This window comes from Balaenoptera ricei, chromosome 1 (assembly GCF_028023285.1).
Source record: "Balaenoptera ricei isolate mBalRic1 chromosome 1, mBalRic1.hap2, whole genome shotgun sequence".
Lineage (NCBI taxonomy): Eukaryota > Metazoa > Chordata > Mammalia > Artiodactyla > Balaenopteridae > Balaenoptera > Balaenoptera ricei.
Window position 1 is genome coordinate 50,372,026 of NC_082639.1, and position 21,275 is coordinate 50,393,300.

The following is a 21,275-nucleotide window of genomic DNA, read 5'->3' on the forward strand; positions in this document are numbered from 1 at the left end:
CTCCAGTATGTAATATCGTTATGCCCATTTTACAGAAGAGGAAACTCAGGCTTAGAGCGGTCAAGGAGCCCATCTTAAAGACACACAGCCAATAGCAGCTGGGCTGTGACGGACCCAGGTGGCCAGACTCTAGCGCCTGTGCTCTCAACCTCTCCCATGAGCACAAAAAGCATCTCAAGTTTTCCTCTTTCTTATCTGAAACCCTGGAGGAAGAACTGCCCCCCTGCTTTCTTCCAGGAAGCTCTGAGGATCAGACGGGCTGATGGATGTGACTGGGACGTGCTCTGTTGACTGCAGGATGCATGGCAGAGATTTGGGGGTGTCTTTGCTCACTGTGGCTTTGGAGGGCAGCATCAGCACAAAAGAAGTCCTCAGCATGGATGAGAAAAGCAGATTTTAGCTCCAGGTAAGGGGCAGTCTTTCTGAGGCAGGAGATAGATGGGCCCCAGGCTGAACAGCTGGAGTTTGTCCCCTGTGGACAGGTACTTCAAGATGAAGACAACAGCAAGAGGGAGGAGAAACGGAGCCCTGCCCAGATAAAAGATAAAGAGACCACATATTCCTCATTCTCAAGGTCAAGGAGACCTTCCCGACTACACGTGTGTAGAAAGGCTCCTCAGAGGTCAAAAGGGAGGGGGCACCACCCCATAGTAGGTGATGTCAACCTACCCATAGCCCTCTTCGCTAGAATCCGTCTTGGCTAAGAGATGTGTGCACGCACATGGCAGGACACTGAGATAAGCCAAATATGGACTCAGAGCCAGGCAAAGCAAGATGATTAGCCAGAAGAAATGCCCCATATAAGTGATTCAAACTACCTTGAAGGCACAAATCTCTCTCTGAGTCCGCCCATGTGTGCCTATTCACATGTACTCTTTTTCCTAATAGACACTTTGTTTCACTACTTTTCACCTCTTTGTGGAAACTCATTTCTACAAAGCTGACGGGCCAGGTGCCTTGTCACCGGCCACTGGTCCCCGGTGGTCTCGTGGCTAGGATTCAGCGCTCTCACTGCCACAGCCTGACTTCAATCTCTGGCCAGGGAACCGGAATCCTGCTTCAAGCCACTGCAGGCCGAGGCTACCCGAGATTATTTCCACAGTGCATGCTCCTGAGTGAGTTGGGTTGCCTCTGAGGCAGGAAGCCTTCCCAGCAAAAGAAGCACCTGATGAGAAAGCATGGGGGTTCCTTACACACCTAAGGTAGGTACTGGAAGCTTCTAGCACAGGGCTCTGCCCACGGGAGATGCACCATTCAGTGGGGTTTCCCTCCTCTTCCTCTCCTCTTTTCTTGTTAGATGTTCTCCAGCCACCATTTCCCCTCAGATTCTGTGAGTTCTCCTGTTTCTGTGAGGTTGCCTGAGCCCAACTAGATCTGAATGTCGTTTGCCAACTTCCTCACAGCCTCTGGGGCAGGGGTGGATCTGCGGGAAAACATTTTGCCTGAACTCTGGCTCGGACTCCTGCAACATCTGTGGAAAACAAGGGAGTTTACCACACAGCCCTCTCCCAATCACACACTCATTTCATGCTTGGCTCCCCAGAGCGACCTTTCTCAAGAAAAATACCATTTAAAACTTTTTCTCCACCTCTTTCCCTCTTTCTGAGAGAGGGAGTTCTGAGGCCAATGACAGAGAAAGAGTCTTTGGTTTCTCCCCTGCAAATTGTTGTTCTAATAGCCTGGGCCAAAGCAGGCAGAAGGGACCTCTGAGTGTGCCCTGGTGTGACCTCCACACCGCCTGAGTGGGGACAGAGCAGGGACTGAGGTGAAGGGCTAACAAGGCAGCACTGGCTCCTTGACAGCTTTCCCTGTCACCAGAGGACAGGAGAGCCCTGTTTTCTCAGGAGCTCTGGGAGAGGAGGATGAGGAGGATGAAGATGATGATGATGATGCTGATGTTGATGGTGAAGAAGAAGATGATGATGCGGATGAAGAAGAAGAAGAAGATGATGATAGGAGAGAGAGAGACAAAGAGAGACAGAAAGAAGGAGAGAGAGAGAAAGAGGCACTACAATGCCAAAAGGAATTTTCCATCCCTTTGAGATCCAAAGCCCTATGACTCAAGGTGTGGTTCACAGACCAGCAGCATCACCATCACCCATGAACTTGAGCTTGTCTGAAATGCAGAATCCCAGACCCCACTCCAGATTGACCAAATCAAAACCTACATTTCATCAAGACCCTCCGGTGGTTTGGAGACACATTAACGTTTAAGAAGCACTGTCCGACATAAGATTGCCTCCAAGCTCCTAGCTATGTTCCATGGAAGTCCAAATACTTAGTGCACATTCTATGGAAGTCCAAATTCCTCCCCAAATTGTCTGTGAATTCCCAGGGAGCTCACTCTCTGAGAGTCACCTTTGGTAACTCTGGAATAATTGTTATTTCCCTGCATAAGACAGTTTATAGCTTCTTTTGCCCTCCTTTGTTCACTCTCTCTGTCTGACCTATATCAAACCAGATTGGAAACTGAGTCCCTTTCTCAGTTTCCACTAAAAAGCAACTCACACAGAGCATTTGTGTGAATGTGTAGGAGATTTTCCCCAAATGTGTTGAGTAGTGGGGATGGGGTAAAACAACAACTGTAACCACTTTATACTGAACGCTAGACATCTCTGATCTTTGACTACACAACACTGGGAATTCTTCACTGGCCCCTCACCCCAGGTGTTCCCTACTTCACCTCATCTCCCCGGATCATCTCTTTCTATCCCTCCTCCCTGGTCCCAGTCTTCTCTTCTCTGCCCATCCCTTTCAGGAGCTAAGCTTCCCTCATTCTCTCATACAGAGCAGTAATGACATCCCTTCTGTCATCTTCATACTATGCTCCTAAGATTCCCCATCTCTCCTACATGTCTCAAAACCCATCTTTATAGCAGCACTATTCACAATGCCAAGAGGTGGAAGCGACCCAAGTGGCCATCGACAGATGAGTGGATAAACAACATCTGGTATATGCACACAATGCAATATTATTCAACCTTAAAAGGGAAGGCAATTCCAACACATGCTACAACAGGGACGAGACTTGGGAACATTATGCTAATAAAATAAGCCAGTCACAAGAAGACAAATACTGTATGATTCCACTTACATGAAATATCTAGAGTAGTCAAATTCATAGAAACAGAAAGTAGAATGGTGGTTGCCAGAAGCTGGAGGGAAGGGGGAAATTGGGAGGAGTTGATTAATGAGTACCAAGTTTCAGTCTCACAAGATGAAAACTTTCTGGAGATGGACTGCACAGCAATGTGAATATATTTAACGTTACTGAACTGTACACTTAGAAATGGTTAAGATGGTAAATTTTGTTATTTTTTTCCACAATTAAAAATTAAAACAAACAAACAAACAAACAAAAGACCTCTGGGCAAAGAATGTATCCTTCTGAATCTTAGTTTCCTCACTGGATATTGAGGATGAATATATGTGCTCTCCTCTAAATACACCTCACAGGACTTTTGAAGCTCATGTAAATTGATGACTTTGAAAGAAAAAAAAAGACAATTCTTTTCCCAAGAGGAATTCTGGTGCCAGTGGTTTAGTTCACTTTCCTTTGTAGCCTATATATCTCTCATTTCCTTCTCCTGTCCTTCCTAGGCTCCACCCCTCCCCTAGCCCTGCTCCTCTTCCTCCACCACTTCCTCTCACGGTGTGCCTTAGCATTCATTTCCTTCCTTCTCTTATGCTTCTGATCTCTCTGGGATTTCACTGACTTTCAAGGCTTCAAGTAGCTCCATGGGTAGATGAACACCAATCTATAACTCCTGTCCAGATCTCCTTCCTAATTCAAACTAGTTTATCCTATTGTCTACTGGACTTCTCCCCTACGCACCTCAACTTGGCATGTTCAAAGCCAAACAAGCCACCATTCCCCAGCAACCATCTCCTCCAAGGTTCCTACTCTTATTGAAAGGTCTAAAAGCCATCTCCCTGGTTGTAAAAAAAAAAAAAAAAAATCTGGGAATCACCCAATGACTGCCCCTCTCTCCTTCCTACCCTCACTCCTTAAAGGCCTACTCAAGGGAGAGGGTCTCAGATGAGTAATTTCTCAAAGGTTCATTTCTCTCTTAGGTTACTGTCGGAGGACACTGCAGGGTGGCTGTGCTCTGCTCTGCATGCCTTCTTCATTCCATGATCCAAGCCGAAGGGACATGCCATTCTTATGGCAGAGGGGAAAAAAGACATGGCTGAAATTTGCAATGGCTCTTAATATTTCTGCTTGGTCTTGGCCTAAATCACTCCCACTTTTGTTCCATCAGCTAAAGCAAGTCATATGCCCACATCTGATGTTAGTAATCTATTTCCTTATTGCATTGCAAACAAAGAAAATAAGACATGCAATGATGAGGAGGTAAATTTCAAATAAATAAAAGGCAATTCTTTTACCACGGCAGGAGATGGACTCATTAAACTCATTGACCCAACTGGGGAATAGACTTGAAAATCTGTAGTGCTTTAATGAAACCTGGCCTAAGGCAACTTCAGACAATTCTCAAGCCCTCTCATTCCAGGGGAATCATGATAACCCACACTCTGCAGTGCCTATTGACAATACAATCTTTTGTTTTTAATCTTCTCAGCTTTGAGGGTGGCATATCTCAATCGGATATGAAACGGGAGAGGGCAAGGAAACTGAGCATGACTGTATGGTCCTATATCATGGGACCTCATGTCATGTTACAGATAGAACATGGGAGCTCCAGGAGGTAATATAACACGTCTTCACTCCAACAACCTGGAATTTGGAGAGTTAGAGGGTTGTACTTCAAATACAAGTCTCTCTAACCCCGAAGTCCCTGCTTTCCTCCTCATACCTTGAAATGCCTTACAGAATTAGATAGCTATTACTGCTTAACAAATGACCAAAAGTCAATAACTTGAAACTTATTATCTCACAGTTTCTGCGGGCCAGGAATTAAGGACCAGCTTATCTAGGTGGTTCAGGCTCTGTCATGAGGTGACAGTCAAGATGTCAGCTGGGGCTACAGCTTATCTACAGGTTTGACTGGGGCTGGAGGATATGTTTCCAATTGCCATGGCTGGCAATTTGGTGCTGGTTGTAGATCCTCTCCATGTAGACCTCTCCATAGGTTGCTTGAGTGTCCTTACAGCACGGTGACTGACTTCCCCTAAAGCAAGCAATTTGAGAGACAGAGCATGCCACGGAAGCTATCCTAGCCTCAGAAGTCACATCGAATCACTTCCGCCACGTTTCATTAATTAGAATAAGACTGCCCTACGTTCAAGGGAGGGAAATTAGGCTTCACCTTTTGAAGAGAGGAGAATGATGGACATATTTTAGACCACTACACTTAGCAAATGAGAAAGAATTTGCAGCTCTGGTGTGAGTTGCCTAGCCTTTGTTTAAAATGAAGTAGAGGCTTCCAACTTCTCTCAGGTTAAAGATAAAAATCCTCAACAAGACAGCAAGGCCATGCATGCCCTACACACTGCGTGCCCCCAGCCCCAAACCAGGTCTTTCCCCTTTATGTTACACACCTGGAGGGTTTTCATTTCTTCTTAAATACTGCACTCCCACCTGCCTGAAAGCCTCTCAGAGATGTTCCCTCAGTCCTCTGTGCCCTCCCCCAACCTCCTCTTGCCTTGCTAACATTCACTCATCCTTCAGGTCCTGGTTCAAAGGTTGCTTCTTCATCAAACTTTCCCTGATCCCTCAGACCACATCAGGTCTGGTCAGAAGCTTTTATGGATCTCTGAGTTTTTTTTTAATGATACTTTTCATTTGCAGTTATGTAGGGATGTGATCATTTCATCCACATCTCTCTTTTCCACTAATGTTCAGTCTGTATTGAGATTAATTTTTTATTCACTGTTGTATCCCCGGCACTTTTCACAGTGTCAGGAACGTAAGGTGTACTCATTTACAAATGTGTTGAATGATAAGTGCCCAGACAATGATCTTCTCGTAGCAGAAGGTGTGCAAACAGAGGTGGAACCACCTCTTTATACGCGTGTTTGAGGGGAGGTTCAAGCATCAGATCAGAGCTGACTGGATGACTTTTAAGGTTCTTTTCCTTCAGAGGAGTCTTTGAGATCCTGTGAGTCTGTGATTCTAGGGTTTCCACTCACTGGGAGAAAACTCTGCCTCCCTGGATGACTCACCTATGGCCCAGGTCTCAGGTCTCCTGGCTCCTAGGACACACCCTCTCAAGGGGCAGCTAACTCCAGGCTCATCTGGCAGCCTGGTACTCACATCAAGCACAAGGAAAGGTTATGCTGGAAACCTTGGGAGCAGCTCCCTGGAGGCTCTAGCAATGGGACCCTCCGTGGTTCCTTTAAGAAGTTTTACAAGCTTAAGGTTTGCTCTAAAAATAAGCCCACAAGGCTTTTAAAAAGCTTCTAAAACCATAGGTCCACAACAGCCATTTCTGAAGGGCCAGTGAGCCTTTAAAAGCTTCAAAAGCCACTACTTGGCCTGCCTGCCACAGAGGAGAAAGTTCAATATGCAGTGTGTTTAAAAACAGACCTGCTTTTAAGTCTTCTAGAATCTGCACCTGAAACATTCTGCTCCTGTCAAAGGGGTTCAAGATGGAGATCAGTATGTGTGAGGCTTATTTCCCCAGAGGCCAGGTTCTTTGCACAGTAATCAAGTGCCCCAAATAACCACAAAACGGCAGTTAGTTGCCTATAGAGAGATTAGCTCAGGTTTTTCTTTCCTGTTCCCTCTCTCCTCCTATAGGTCTCTTCATATTATGGGGTACTGTGGATTATTCTGTTAAGTGCATACAAACACACACACACACACATAGGATCCATGGTGTGTCAAAGAAAATGTGCACCCAGATGGAGTGCCTATCAGATGATCGGCAGCGAATGAGGAAGGGCACTTATTTGTTAAATTGTTCTCAAATTCAATGTGTGGCACATAAAAGGTAGGCAGTTATATTTATAGGTATTGAATACCTATATTTCAGGTGGGAAGGCAGAGGTTAGAGATGAGTGGAGAGCAGTAGAAAGAATATCTCAATGAATCAGAAATATGTTCTCCCCCAGTACGGAGATTCCTCAAAAAACTAAAAATAGAGTTGCCATATGATCCAGCAATCCCACTCCTGGGCATATATCCAGACAAAACTCTAGCAGCACTATTCACAGTAGCCAAGACGTGGAAAGGACCTAAATGTCCATTGACAGATGAATGGATAAAGAAGATGTGGTGTGTGTGTGTATGTATATATATATATATATACACATATACACAATGGCATACTACTCAGCCATAAAAAAGAATGAAATAATGCCATCTGCAGCTACATGGATGGACCTAGAGATTATCATACTAAGCGAAGTTAAGTCAGAAAGAGAAAGACAAATACCATATGATATCACTTATATGTGGAATCTAAAATATGACACAAATGAACCTATTTATGCAACAATAACAGACTCACAGACAAAGAGAACAGGCTTTTGGTTGCCAAAGGGGAGGGGGACCGGGGAGGGTTGGACTGGGAGTTTGGGACTAGCAGATGTACACTATTATATACAGAATGGATAAACAACAAGGTCCTACTGTATAGCACAGGGGACTATATTCAATATCCTGTACTAAACCATAATGGAAAAGAATACAAAAAGGAATTTATATATATATATATATATATATATATATATATATATATATATATATATATGAATCACTTTGCTGTACACCAGAAACTAACGCAACATTGTAAATCAATTATACTTCAATAAAAAAAAGAAAAAAATATGTTCTCCCCAAAGACATTTTACAATTTGCAGGGGGATTGGAGAGGGGTACGGGGTATGATGAACCATATTTAAGCTCCTTGAATCCATCAAGCCTCAGTAAGGAATCCCCTATTGACCCCTCTACATAATGAGGAACCTGAGAAGTTAAGATGATTGCTCATGATCCCACAGGTCTATCAGCCTCTGTGCACAAATGTTCTTCATTCTGGTATAAAGGGACAGTATGACTGCTCTAGACATAGACTACTGAGGTTTGAATCCTGGCCTCACCACTCACCAATTGTAAATCTTTGGGCAGTTTTCTTCACCTCACAGACCTTCAGTTCCTTTATCTGCAAAACAAAGATAATAGCTAACATAGAGGGTGATTAAAGAGATAAATTACAATAATCTGTGTGAAACTGTTATCAGCATACCTGGAATATAGTAAGCATGTAAAATACGTTATCTCATATGAGAGAATAATTACTTTATCCTGAGTAATAAAGTATTTCTTCCCTGTTTGGGGGCAGAAAGGAATGAGCAGAGAGCTCATTTGGAAGGATTACAGCATTTAGGAGTCAGAGATAGCTACAGAACTGAAATGTCTCAGGTGCATTCGGATTACCATGGAGAGCAGAGATTCTTAGACATGAGCATGCACCAGAATCTTCTGGAAGACTTGATAAAACACAGCAGGCTGGGCTCACCCCCGAAGTTTCTGATTTAGTGGGTCTGGGGTAGGACCTCAGAATTTGCATTTCTAACAAGTCCCCAGGTGAGGCTGATGCTGCTGGTCCAGGGACCACTCTTTGAGAACCACTGTCCTAGAGCTTAACGAGTGGTAAGTAGTAATTTAACAATGATCCTCCCCAGCACTGAGCACATTCATTTTATGTCTTGTCTCAAGCAGTCCTCCCAACAGAACTCCAAAGTAACTACTAACTCACTTCCTTTGTAGAAATAAAGAAACTAACATGGGAGTTTGTATAACATGGGAGTTTGGCCCTTTATGACACAGTCAGTGGCAGAGCTGGATTGGAAATCCAAGTCTGATTGCCCCAAAGTCTGTGCTCTTAATCCCCATTTAGCAAATGAGTAAACTGAGTCACAGAGCAGTTAAATCTTGCCTAGATCCCCCATATAAAAGGTAGCTGAATTCATTTTCATATCTAGATCTGTCTGACCCCAAAGTCCAAGGCCTTAACTCAAGCTTCTGTGCGAAGCAGGGTATGTTAAAGGCTGTATCCATTCCAGCATGGAGCCCAGGACCTCTTCCCTGGTGCACGATTTTCCTTTGTCCTTTCCTTTTTGCTTGACTTCTCTGGGTAATTGCCTCCTTCCTCCAGGCCCTTGACTGGGTAGGCAGTCTTCGTGGGGATCAAATGACCACAGAAGGAAAATAACTTAGAACAGGCGATTCTTCATTCTTCCTCAGCTGGTGTTTTCCCTTCAGAGCCTGGAAAGAAATGTGGCCTCTGCGCACTTTAAATTGGACCATCAATTATTTGTGTCCTGAATATGCAGAGCTCATTAGGGCTGCATTGGCCACAGTAGAGCACCTGGGCTGAGAAAAGTAAACTTTCCTCAGCTATTTCAATCCACGCTGCCCCTCCAGAGCGGAGCCCAGCCCGGGACTGCCAGTCACTAATGTGACCAATTATTTCTGTCCTCAGTTACTAGGTCATAAATCCTGCCCTGGCACCAAGTCCCTGGTTTCTGGTGGAAGAAGGTTGGGTTTTAGGAACGACTCTACCTTCTGGCTGTGGAGTGGCATGATACTGTGGTTAGGACTCTTGGACTTGAAGCCAGAGTGTTGCTGGGACATCATTATGGCCTGTCAATAACCAGCTGTCACATTCCTGCTCTACTTCTCAGCTATCAAATGGGTCCAGTGCCTCCCAAGTTTGCTCGTGACACTGTGTTTGAGAAAAGAGGTCAGGCATCTATAAGGGACCACTGGGAATATCTAGGTGTATCTGAAATCTCTGATGTGGTTTCCTAAAAGGAAGGTGCAGAGTCAATCCCAGGCTTCTTCCCGTTCTAGGGCCTTTGCACTTACTCTTACCTGCCCAGAATGTTCTTCCTTTTGCTGTTTGGATACCTGGATTAGTCTCACTCTTCAGTTATCTCCTCAAACTTCCCCTCTTCAAAGATGCTTTCCCCAGCTCCTACCTAAAGTCCCCCTTTCCTTTCTGTGCTCCAGTTACTCTCTGAAACATCACCCTCTTTTCATCCTCTTTGGCATGGAACACAATCTATACTTACCTTGTTTATTTCTTTGATTGCATGTTTGTTACCCAATGATGTCACATGCTGCCAGGTTGAGCTGTCTTTGTGCAACATTCTGAATGAGAATTTGCTGTCCCCTCTGTGAACTCCACTCCCCCGAGATTAGGAAGCTCGCTCTTTAAAAACTCTGACAACCGCTCATCAGGACAATTTGGATTTTTCAAACCAAGCAACCAAAACAAAGTGCAGAAGTAAATTGAGTGCTGAGGGTGACACCTGATTGAAAAATGTTTGTATTCATTAACTTAGTTTTATTGTTTTTATTGATGGTCATTAGATGTTATAAATTTGATCTGTTTTTAAAAAGGCAGGGAAAACACAAATGGAAAAAGACAAAAGACAATCCCTGCTTTGAAGGAACTCAGTTAAACGGAGAGATAGAGTAGCAGACAATTGCGCAGCCATTTGCTAAGTTTGCCAATCGAGGTAATAAAACTGCGTGGAGGCTTGTGAGGTGAAGGGCAGAAAAAACCAGCATGAGTAAAGCCAGGGCTAAGAAACAGGACAACATGTTCAGGGACTTACAAGTAGCTCAGTGAAGGCTGAATGTGAGCAAAGGGGAGTGAAGGACCCATAAATAACTCTAGCGCTGCTCCACCCCATCCTGACTCTGGGTTAGGGCTGTGTGATTATTTGTCTGTCTGTGTATCTGTCTGTAATCTGAATCCCAGATTCCAAGCACGGCGGTACTTGGTGGTCCCCAGTACCAAGCATGGTGCCTTCCCAAAATCAATACTCACTTATCATTTTCTGAATGAGCTTTGAATAAATGGCCAGGTTTCCAGGGCAGTCGAGGTGGCAGGTGGCAGACATATTTGCAAAGTTGCAGACAGGGCTGAGCAAACTGGGGAGAGAGAAAGGGAGCCTGAACTTTGGTTGATGTGTAGGTATTTCACAAAGGTTTTGGCCAGTAATTTGGCCAAACTAGCATTGAAATGTGGGAAGAATAATTCTAGTTTTATAAGCCATAACCAAATGTCATTAAAATATGGTAGATAATTAATACCCAATAAAGGAAAATTAGAGTTATTATTTTATAATTTCCCCCAAATCTTATTATATATAAGCAGTATCTAGGTTCAGTTGTCTACTTCAACTTAATGGTTTTGCTAATAAATGACTAAAGGAAAAAGAGATCCTTTGGTAATGAAGTTTAAAATGCAGGATTTGAAATCAAATGGATTTCCTTTCTGACCAAAGCTTTGCCACATTCTACATGACCTTAGACAATTAACTTAATCTCTCTGAACTTCAGATGTCCTTCCCATAAAACAGGGCTAAAATTGCAAGTCTTATTGTGGCAATTAAATAATGTGTTTCAATTATCTACTGCTGCCTATCAAACCACCCCGAATTTAATAGCTTAAAACAAAAACTTGTGATGATATCTTACAGTTCTCTGAGTTGCCTGAGCTTGGCCAGGTAGTTTTTGCTTAGAGCCTCTCATGAGTTGTAGTCAGATGTTGGCTGGGGCTAGAGTCATCTGAAGGTTCAACTGGACTGGACGTCCAAGATGGCGCACTCACAAGGCTGCCAGTTGCTGTCACCTGGGAGCTCAGCTAAGGCCTGTTGATTAAAACACCTAAACATGTGCTTTCCATGTGACATGGAACAGGAACACAAACAACAGCACAGCAACAGGGCTGGGTTCCGAGAGGGAGCATCCCTAGAACTAGCACTACCAAAGCATCTCGTGACCTTTTCCTGGCAGTCCCAGATCATCATTTCTGCTGTCTTCTGTTGGCCAAGTAAGTCACTGAAGCCAGACTAGATTCAAGGAGAAGATAGAAGTGGACTTCACCTCTTGATGTGAGGAGCAGAATGCATGTACAGAGAGAGAAGGAATTGGGGGCAGCCGCCTTTGGAGACTATCAGGCGCACGGTACATGGCGTATCTTAGTCATGGATGAACATCTGTTCTCTCCTCCCCATCTTCAATTTGACTCATTACTTTTTCAAAATCCTTTTGATATATACTTTTAGAAAGTCAGAGCTAGGCAAAATGGCACTTTAAAGATGACCTAAGAGATTCTTCTCTTATTCTACAGACAGGAAAACTGAAGCCCAAAGAAAGGCAATACTCAATCCATGGCCTCTGTCCTTACGCTGTGTCCCAGGTTCTCAACAAAATAGATTCTTAGTAAGTGTTTGCTCATGAAGCAAGTGGCTCTCCACACCGTATTACTGTTTATAAAGTATTTCCACATAGACCCTCAAAGGCAAAGTGAGGTAGTGAGACGTTACCAGATTTTGGAATAAACAGATCTGTGTTAGAATTCTAGCTCTTCTACTCCCTTTATGATTCTCGGTGAATTGCTGAACATCTCTGAGCTTCAGATCCCCTTAATCTAAAGATAGTCTAATGAAGCATAGGTTTCCAAGACACTGTGAGTGCTGAGGTCATTAATTCAAGTAGCTGATACAAACCAAGTGCTCAGTATTTGGCAGCCATGTTTCTTTCTTATTAAGTTTCACAAAAACCCTGTGAGGTGGGCATTGTAGTCCCACTTTACAGATTGGGAAACTGGACCTTGAAAAGAGTTAGTGCTTTGCTTAGCACAAACAGCTAGCAAATGGCAGCTGTGGGACCTGAAAATCAGGTCAACCTCGGAAGCACCTTCCTACCCATTACCCCCACCCTCACTGCCCACACATCTATCCTTTGTAGTCTACTTGAAGAAGCAGAGAGGAGATCCTGGGTACCAACAATTTACGAAATTAATGACTACTTAGGACTTTTTTCCATTAGGGGAGGGAAATCTGCAGATCATAGTCTGCCCATATTTTAGCACTTTTTCTAGCACTTTAGAGAGTTTATTTTATTTTTTAAAATTTATTTATTAATTTATTTTTGGTTGCATTGGGTCTTCGTTGCCGCGTGTGGGCTTTCTCTAGTTCCAGCGAGCGGGGGCTACTCTTCGTTGCGGTGCGCAGGCTTTTCACTGCGGTGGCTTCTCTTGTTGCGGAGCCCGGGCTCTAGGTGCATGGGCTTCAGTAGTTGTGGCATGCGGGTTCAGTAGTGTGGCTCACGGGCTCTAGAGCGCAGGCTCAGTAGTTGTGGCACACGGGATTAGCTGCTCTGTGGCATGCGGGATCTTCCCGGACCAGGGCTCAAACCCATGTCCCCTGCATTGGCAGGCGGATTCTTAACCACTGCGCCACCAGGGAAGTCCTAGAGTTTTTATATTTTCCATGTTTCTTTGATCTTCAATAGCACATGAGATAGGAAAGGCCAAGATTATCATGTCTATCACATAGATGATAAAATCAAAGCTTACTTTCAGCAAAATGCCCATGGCTTCCCTTCATACTCTAGCGAGAGGAGGCTGATCACACTGTTTGCCACAAGGCAGATAAATTAGAGGGAATAAAGAAGATAAAAAGAAAACTTAGAGGGAATCAGAAGATTGTGAATATAGCTTTTTCATCCTCATTCAACTGGTGTCATATCGCCTTTTGAAAGGCCAAAGATGAACCTTGTCAAAAACTGTGACATTCCTGGAAGGGCATCATAAGCAGAAGAAAATTAGAACAAGAGTAAGACAGAAACCATGGGGGAAGGGAAAGGGAACCAGATACCCAGTGGGCAGACTCGGGCTGGCCCCTAAAGAAATCTTCACTTCCTGATCCACTGGACAGGAAAGGATTATAGCCCTGTCCAACCCCTCCTCCCCCAGCCCCCATCCACTCACCCACCCTCTTTAATTGTTGACTCCACTCTCCATGCAGATATTGACATTTGTGTCAGCCCAACACAGGGCCAGTCCCCGGGATGAAGGCTACACCCCTCTGTGCATGGCACACGTTTTAAAAAGGTTATTTGAAAATATGTGTTCTAGATCCCATGAGAGAGTGACTTGAGAGGAGAAGAATTATTTTATTGTTTTCTGGGTTGCTTTCCTCCCCAACTATCACCCTTTCCCCTACTATGAAGAAAACTCACTTGAGAAGCTTCCCTTTCCCCTCTCCTTCCCTCTCCAGAGCAAGATCAGAATTGGCAACATACTCTCATCTCCAAACGATAACAAAGTGGAATGATGTCTGGGGAGGGGGCTCTCTGGCCTGGCAGAAACCCAGCTTGTGTACAGTGTTTCTGTTCCCTGTCACCAGGCAGTCAGAAGACTCAGGTTGGAGGACCAGCTCTACCCCTTTACCAGCTGTTGGCTGGGGACAAATGACATACTGCCTCTGAACTTCACTTTACTCAACTGTAAAATGGGCATACTCCCCAGAAGAGTGAGGAGACTCTTCTGTAAGATGACTCCAGGAAACATGTTTCATAAAATGTTCTCCACATAAAGCTGTTACAGTGAACTTGGCAGGTCCCCTCTCCTTCAACTCCAGAGCTTTCTTTCTCCTCTCACTGCCAACTTATACCCAGATATGCCCATGGAAGAAATGTACTGTCCCAAAGACAATAACATCTTGAAAATGGGATTCGAAGGGATAAGGGGAGGGGAGAACAAGCCTTTCAAATGACAGCAAGTGGGAAGTCTTGAACTGCTTTTTCTTCTTTTTAAAATTACAGTTTACATAAGGGTAAACCTGTTGAAAAGAACATTGTTCTGGAATCCTGGAAAATGAGCTCTGCTGGAATTTACCGCATGACCTTGGGCAAGTCACTCTGCTCTGTGAACCTCACTCTTCTACAAAGGGGGTCCCTAAAGAGGAGTGTTGCATAAGAGAATACACTCTAGACACAGACAGGCCTGGCTTCAAATCTCAGTTCCTGTGGCTTACCAGCCATATGACCTTGACCACTCTAAGTCTCAGTTTCCTTGTCTACTAAGCAAGGTTATTAAAAGTACCTATCTAATATGGTTATCCTGAGGATTAAACAAAGTAAACTACATAAGAGATTTAGTAGCTTGCTTGGTTGATAGTAAGTACTGAAGAAAAGGAAGTTGCTATATTATTAGAACTATCATTATTATTATTAGTGTTATTGTTACTGTAAAACTGTTTGGATTTCAAGTAAGTAAAGCTCTATCCCTCAGTTCTCTGCACTCTCTAAGTTGAGGTCAGTCTCAGCAGGGGTATATTTTGAATGGCCCATTCTCCCCAGGGCCCACAGCAATACCCCAAAGAGACGGTGTCCATCCTGTCTGGCACACAACTTGGGAAGGGAAATTAGGCCCTCCTGTGCCCTCTTTCTGGAGTCTTATATTTTCTTTCTGGCCCTGCCCTGCCTGGCCCAGGTCTGATAGCTGGAGCTGCTGTGCTCTGGGCTCTCACTAGTCAAGCAGCCAGGAGTGAGAGGAAACCAGAATAAACATGTTTTGCAAGAGCACAGTCACTTTAAGTGAAAGCAATTCTAAATAAGGACAATACAGAGCCTTGGCCTCCTGTTGGCAGCTTCCTCCACAGAGGGGTTTGTCGTGAAAAACCAAAGGTCAGACTGATAAGCTGGGGGTGCCTGCAACCTGGCTTGCAGGAAGCTCATGACAGGACCTCCTCATTCATCATCTGAACCCATCACGGGCCAGAGGGTGTGGGTACAGGGGTGGGGAATCCAAAGACCCAACTGGAATCCAGTCTCAGCTCCTCTATTGTGACTTATGGCCTGTCCTTTCACCTTGCTGAACCTCAGCTGCCTTATCTATATATATTTTTAAAAAGGAATAAAATCTGCTCTGGGTTCCCATGAAAACTTTAAAAAGATAGTTAAATAAAGGTGGTTATAAACTTTAAAGTGATTTGCAAAACTCTGAAGTTTATCAGAAGTAGGTTTTAATCTCAGCTCCATTGTCTGCTAGCCATGTGACCCTGGGCAAGTTAATTTGTTTGTTTGAAACTCAATTTTCTACTTTGTGTGTTTCATACTTGTCCTGGTCTAGTGATCCCAGAGGTCATCAAAGCAGCAAAGTATGCTAAGTTGGTGTAGTTTCTTGTTGCTTAAAAGGTCCAGAGATCTGATATCAGTTTCACTAATCCAAAATTAGGGTGTCTCTCTAGAAGTTCCAGGGGAAAATCTATTCCTTGCCTCTTCCAGCTTCTGATGGCTGCCACAATTCCTTGGCCCATGGTTGCATCACCTCAGTCTCTACCCCTGTGGTCATATTGCCTTCCCCTCTTCCATGTGTAGTCAAATCCCCCTCTATATTCCTCTTATAAGAACACTTGTGATTGCATTTAGGGCCCCCCTGGATAATCCAAAATAATCTCATCTCAAAAATTTTAATTTAATCACATCTACAATGTCTTTGCTACATGAAGTAACATTTACAGATACTAGGGATTAGGACCTGATACCTTTGAGTTCTATTATTCAGCTACACGTAGGGATATTTAAGTAGTAGTATTCCTACTACGCTTATTAACTTCATTATTAAAGAGATGGAGGGTGTCAAAAGGATTTCACCATTAAAAAATATCTTGTGATTGAAGCTGAGGATTAGGGACTACTGAGGTGTACTAGAAATAATGTTGAAATTCTTCATATTTCTATGCTCTGCATAGAAGTCCATCTTAGTTATCTCTTTATCCCAAGCAAGTGACTGAGCAGAGACACTCAGTACAAGCTTGATGAATGGATGAATGAATGCATGGAAATACTTGCATAAATTCGAATTTCATTTGGGTATAGAAGAGTAGTTGTGTGTGTAGACTAAAATCAGATGACCTGAATGAAACCATGGTCTCCTCACTTATCAGCTATGAGATTTTGGGCAAGTTACTTAGCCTGTCCAAGAAGCTTCAGTGTTCTCAGATATAAAATAAACATAATTAAAGTATCTACCACATAGGGTTTTGCAAGGAATAAATGAGATCCATATAAAGGAATTTTCATCGTGCCTGGCATGTGATAAGCACTTGTATAATATAAACATTAGCTATTATTAACTTTTTTTTAACATCTTTATTGGAGTATAATTGCTTTACAATGTTGTGTTGCTTTCTGCTGTATAACAAAGTGAATCAGCTATACACATACATATATCCCCATATCCCCTCCCTCTTGCATCTCCCTCCCACCCTCCCTATCTCACCCCTCTAGGTGGTCACAGAGCACGGAGCTGATCTCCCTGTGCTATGCGGCTGCTTCCCACTAGCTATCTGTCTTACATTTGGTAGTGTATATATGTCAATGCTACTCTCTCACTTCGTCCCAGTTTACCCTTTCCCCTCCCCGGGTCCTCAAGTCCATTCTCTACGTCTGTGTCTTTATTCATGTCCTGCCCCTGGGTTCATCAGAAACATTTTTTTTAGATTCCATATAAGGTATCACCTCACACTGGTCAGAATGGCCATCATCAAAAAAATCTACAAACAATAAATGCTGGAGAGGGTGCGGAGAAAAGGGAACCCTCTTGCACTGTTGGTGGGAATGTAAATTGATACAGCCACTATGGAGAACAGTATGGAGGTTCCTTAAAAAACTAAAAATAGATCTACCATATGACCCAGCGATCCCACTACTTTGCATATACCCTATTACTAACTTTTAAAAGTTTCCAAGTTTAATTCATTTAATATATCCTTTGTATATGCCAAGAATTGACTCGTTTCAGGGGAAGGAAGAGATGGTTAGTTTAGAGAGAAATAGAGGAACTAGAAATACATCTTCAGACTTACACTAAAGAATTCTAAAAAAAAAAAAAAGAATTCTAATTGTTTTACTCATCTTCAACCCAGATTACCACAAGGACCAGGATTGGGCTTTGCCTCTAGGTTTTATTCCTTGGTAAAACAAAACAAAACAAAACTTAGATCAACTGAGGTCTTTCTTTCTTTTAAAAATTCCTTCAACAAGTATTTTCTGAGCACCTATGACTTAGAACCTTCCTGAACTCCTTTCCACTGGGGTCAGGGACTGAACCAGCAGTTGAGAGTTTCATGGTCCAAGGCAACAGCCTAGAGTATGGCACGGCTCTAAGCCATAGCTGTGGCTCACATGATCAGATGGAATTGGGTAGGGACAAGACTGGCAATTGAAAGAATAATATCTTCATCAGGGAGAACTGGAAGAGATACCAAAACATAGATACCAAGGCCCAAGAGATCAGAAGGCCTGGGGACTGATAAGGAGTTGGGTGAGAAGAAACGCCCAGAATATATGTTGTTGCTGTGCTTGGCTTTTATGTGTTGCTTTGTGTGGAAGAGCAGACTGCATTTAAAGGACTTATTTTCAAGGACTGTAGGCTCTACCAAGAAAACAGATATGTATACAACAAATTTAAGATGGACTGTGAAAAATGCAGCTTTAGAAGTGTGACAGGGCAGGGAGATGAAAGCAAAAAATCCAGCTCAAGGACAATGGAAGGGGATGAAACTGGGAAAGTGTTCCAAAGAAAGTGACATGACATTTCAATGGGTTTCATGCTGTTTCCTGTAACCCCTAGCCCTTTCAAAACATACTTTGAAGAATCAAACACAAGAGACCAGGAGAGATTATCTGGTTTAGACCTCTGCTTTCAAGGGCCTGTTTATCCCTATTTTATAGATAAAGGTGCTGAGGCCCAAAGAAACACAGGAAATGTTGGTGGAGAGAAAATGATAACATAGATCTTTCTGCTTCTTAATATTCTCTACTTCTAGACAGGATAGATAAGGAGGAAATACAGTTTTTTAAAATTGTAATTGCTAGATCCCTTGTATCAGCTAAAAGTATGAACAGTTGAGAATGACAAAACTCCAAACAACAATGGGTTAAATAGACAGAAATGTACTCCTGTCTTGTGTAAAAGAAATCTAGAGATACTTGTACACAAACGTCTACAGCAACACTATTCACAGTAGTCAAAAAGTGGAAACAACCCAAATGTCCATTAACAGATGAACAGATAAACAAATGTGGTGTATACATATAAGGAACTATTACTCATCCATTAAAAGGAAGAGATTACTGATATATAATCCATCCGATGTGCATGAATCTCAAAAACATTATGCCAAATGAAAGAAACCAGACACAAATGGTCACATATACTACGATTCTATGTATATGAAATGTCCATAATAGGCAAATCCATAGAGACTGAAAGCAGACTCATGGTTTCCAGTGACTGAGGGAAGGAGGGAATGGAGCGTGACTGCTTAACGGGTATGGTGTTTCCTTTTGGGGTGATTAATATATCTTGGAACTAGATAGATGTGATCATTTCATAACCTAGTGAATATACTAAGTGCCACTGAATTGTACACTTTAAAATGGTTAATGGACAATTTTATGTTACATAAATTTTATCTCAATTAAAAAAAAAAAAAAATCCAGAGGTGGGAAATTCAGAACTGGTAGGCAACTTTACGACAACTTGAGGGATCTACACTCTATCTTACAGTTCTGCCATCTACAGCTTTAACTTTTACCTCATGGTCCAAAATAGCTGCTCAAACTCCAGTAATCACAACTGCATTTCAGCTATCAGGAAGGAGAAAAGAAAAAAGAAGTGAAATAGGGAAGGACCCTGAAGAATGACATATACATTGAGATTTGAAGAATGTACAGGAATCAGCCAGAGGAAGAGTGATGAGGAAGAGCTTTCCAGAAGAAGGACTCAGAGGGTACAAGTCTCAGGAAAGTTTGGTGGGAGAAGTCCAGCACAGCTGGCACATGGGGAGTGAGGAGGAGAATCTTGGAGCATGGACTGGATTTCCTAGCCCACCATAGGCCGTCTGGCTCTGGAAATCTGCTATCTTTCCTCTTGCCACCACAGTTCTGGTTCATTTTACCATACCATACTCCAGAGCCTTAAGGAAATTGATTCCATAAAAATAAATGAGAGAAGAGTCTAGAGATGGCCTTTGGTATGCATAAAAGCACACATTTTATCTTCCAGTCAAGGACTTTTTGAAGTTATTTACCTCTCAAAGACAGCTGCCAAGGACCCCATGACTCAAGGGTTCTCTCCCGCCTCCTGAAGGCATGTTTTACTGCTGTCCTTCTAGAGGTCCTCTCCATTGTCTCCCTCCTTCTATGACCTCATTCTCAGTGCCAGTGAGAGCCAAGGTAAATTGTGCGGACTTACAGCCAGGGCCAGCTGCTGAGATGTGAACTGGTTATTTGTCTCTGCAGGTCCCAGGGGAGAGGCCTTTGGTAGAACGAGGAGGAGGAAGCCCTTGCCTTAGGTCACCAGTGTCCACGTCTCTCTGTTTTGGCTTTGAATGGAGCTGGGATTGTATGTGCCAAGGGGCACAGCTGGGGCCAACCTGCCCTGGCTGAACCTCTCACACCTGAAGAGAGAAAGCAGGAAACTGCTGTGCTCAGCTAGGGCTCCAGGACAATTTGGTGTGCCCTAAAGATGCCACGGTTTGTTGTGATGACAAGAATGGCAGAGTTGGAGGACCTGAGTCCTGGATGGGTGACAGGATGTTCCCAAGGGCAGAATTTGAAGAGTTAACCTGGTCAGCTCAAGGGTTACAGGTTATCTCATTAAATGTCTTTTGGTGTTAACCCAAGAAAACTCCCTCCAAATTGCTAGATTTTTGACCAGGAAAGTTGGGGACAGAGAGGAGACAAGAATGCAAAGATTAATAGGGAATGAGAACTTGAATACTGCTGTGTATATGAATGAACTCTTAGCCGGGAATAACTGCTGCCTGTTGATTCCTAACCACGTGCTTCACTCTAAGTGCATTCATCACACGTTTAAATTCATTTTGTCATTGCTCCAGTGCTGTAAGGTGATATGATTATCTCCATTTCACAGGTGAGAAGCTGAGGCTCTAAGAGGTGACATAACTTGCCCAAAGTCACCCAGCTATTAAGAAATAGTGTATGATCTCAAGGTCCAGGATCTTAGTTAATATCCTTCACTGTTTCTCTTTAAACTCTACTAACCAGCATTTCCCTATTCAGGCAGATATGGTGTTTCACAACACAGGAAAAGATGTGAAGAAATCACCAAGCTCCTCTTGGATTCAAAGCAGAAACAAGGTAGCTGAAGATGTGAGATGCCTGGCTGAAGGCTGGCGATGGACAGAGGGTGGAGGAGAAGCAGGGCCCTCTACTTCCTGCCATCTTGCACTAATCTGCAAAACTCCTGATATAAACTGGGTAGTTTCCATTCACCCTTGCAAATCCCCTTTCCACCTCAGTTTCTCTGGGCCTCAGAAGCCTGGCCTCCATGGTCCCCATCAACCCTCTGGCTTCCACTTGGGTTTGGCCAATGGGAGGCAACCCCAAGAGACTCGAGAGCAAGCGAGAAAGGTCAGAGTATTTATTCCCTGCTCCCTCCTGCAAGGCCACAGGTTGGCAGCGGTTGTGCTCCTCTACCAAAGGCCTCAATTCACTGCTGAAGCTACCGCACAGGTCCTACTCTCTCTAA

General features: G+C 43.5%; 1 long non-coding RNA gene across 1 annotated transcript in view; it reads right to left on the bottom strand.

The window, feature by feature from the left end:
• The window catches only part of LOC132366173 (uncharacterized), a 118,300-nt gene that overhangs the window by 25,901 nt on the left and 71,124 nt on the right, over positions 1 to 21,275 (bottom strand). The window contains exons 3-4 of the long non-coding RNA XR_009503404.1: positions 10,749 to 10,852; positions 8,015 to 8,069 (exon numbers count right to left, since the gene is read on the bottom strand). This is a non-coding gene — a long non-coding RNA (uncharacterized LOC132366173). The remainder of the gene's footprint in view (positions 1 to 8,014; positions 8,070 to 10,748; positions 10,853 to 21,275) is intronic.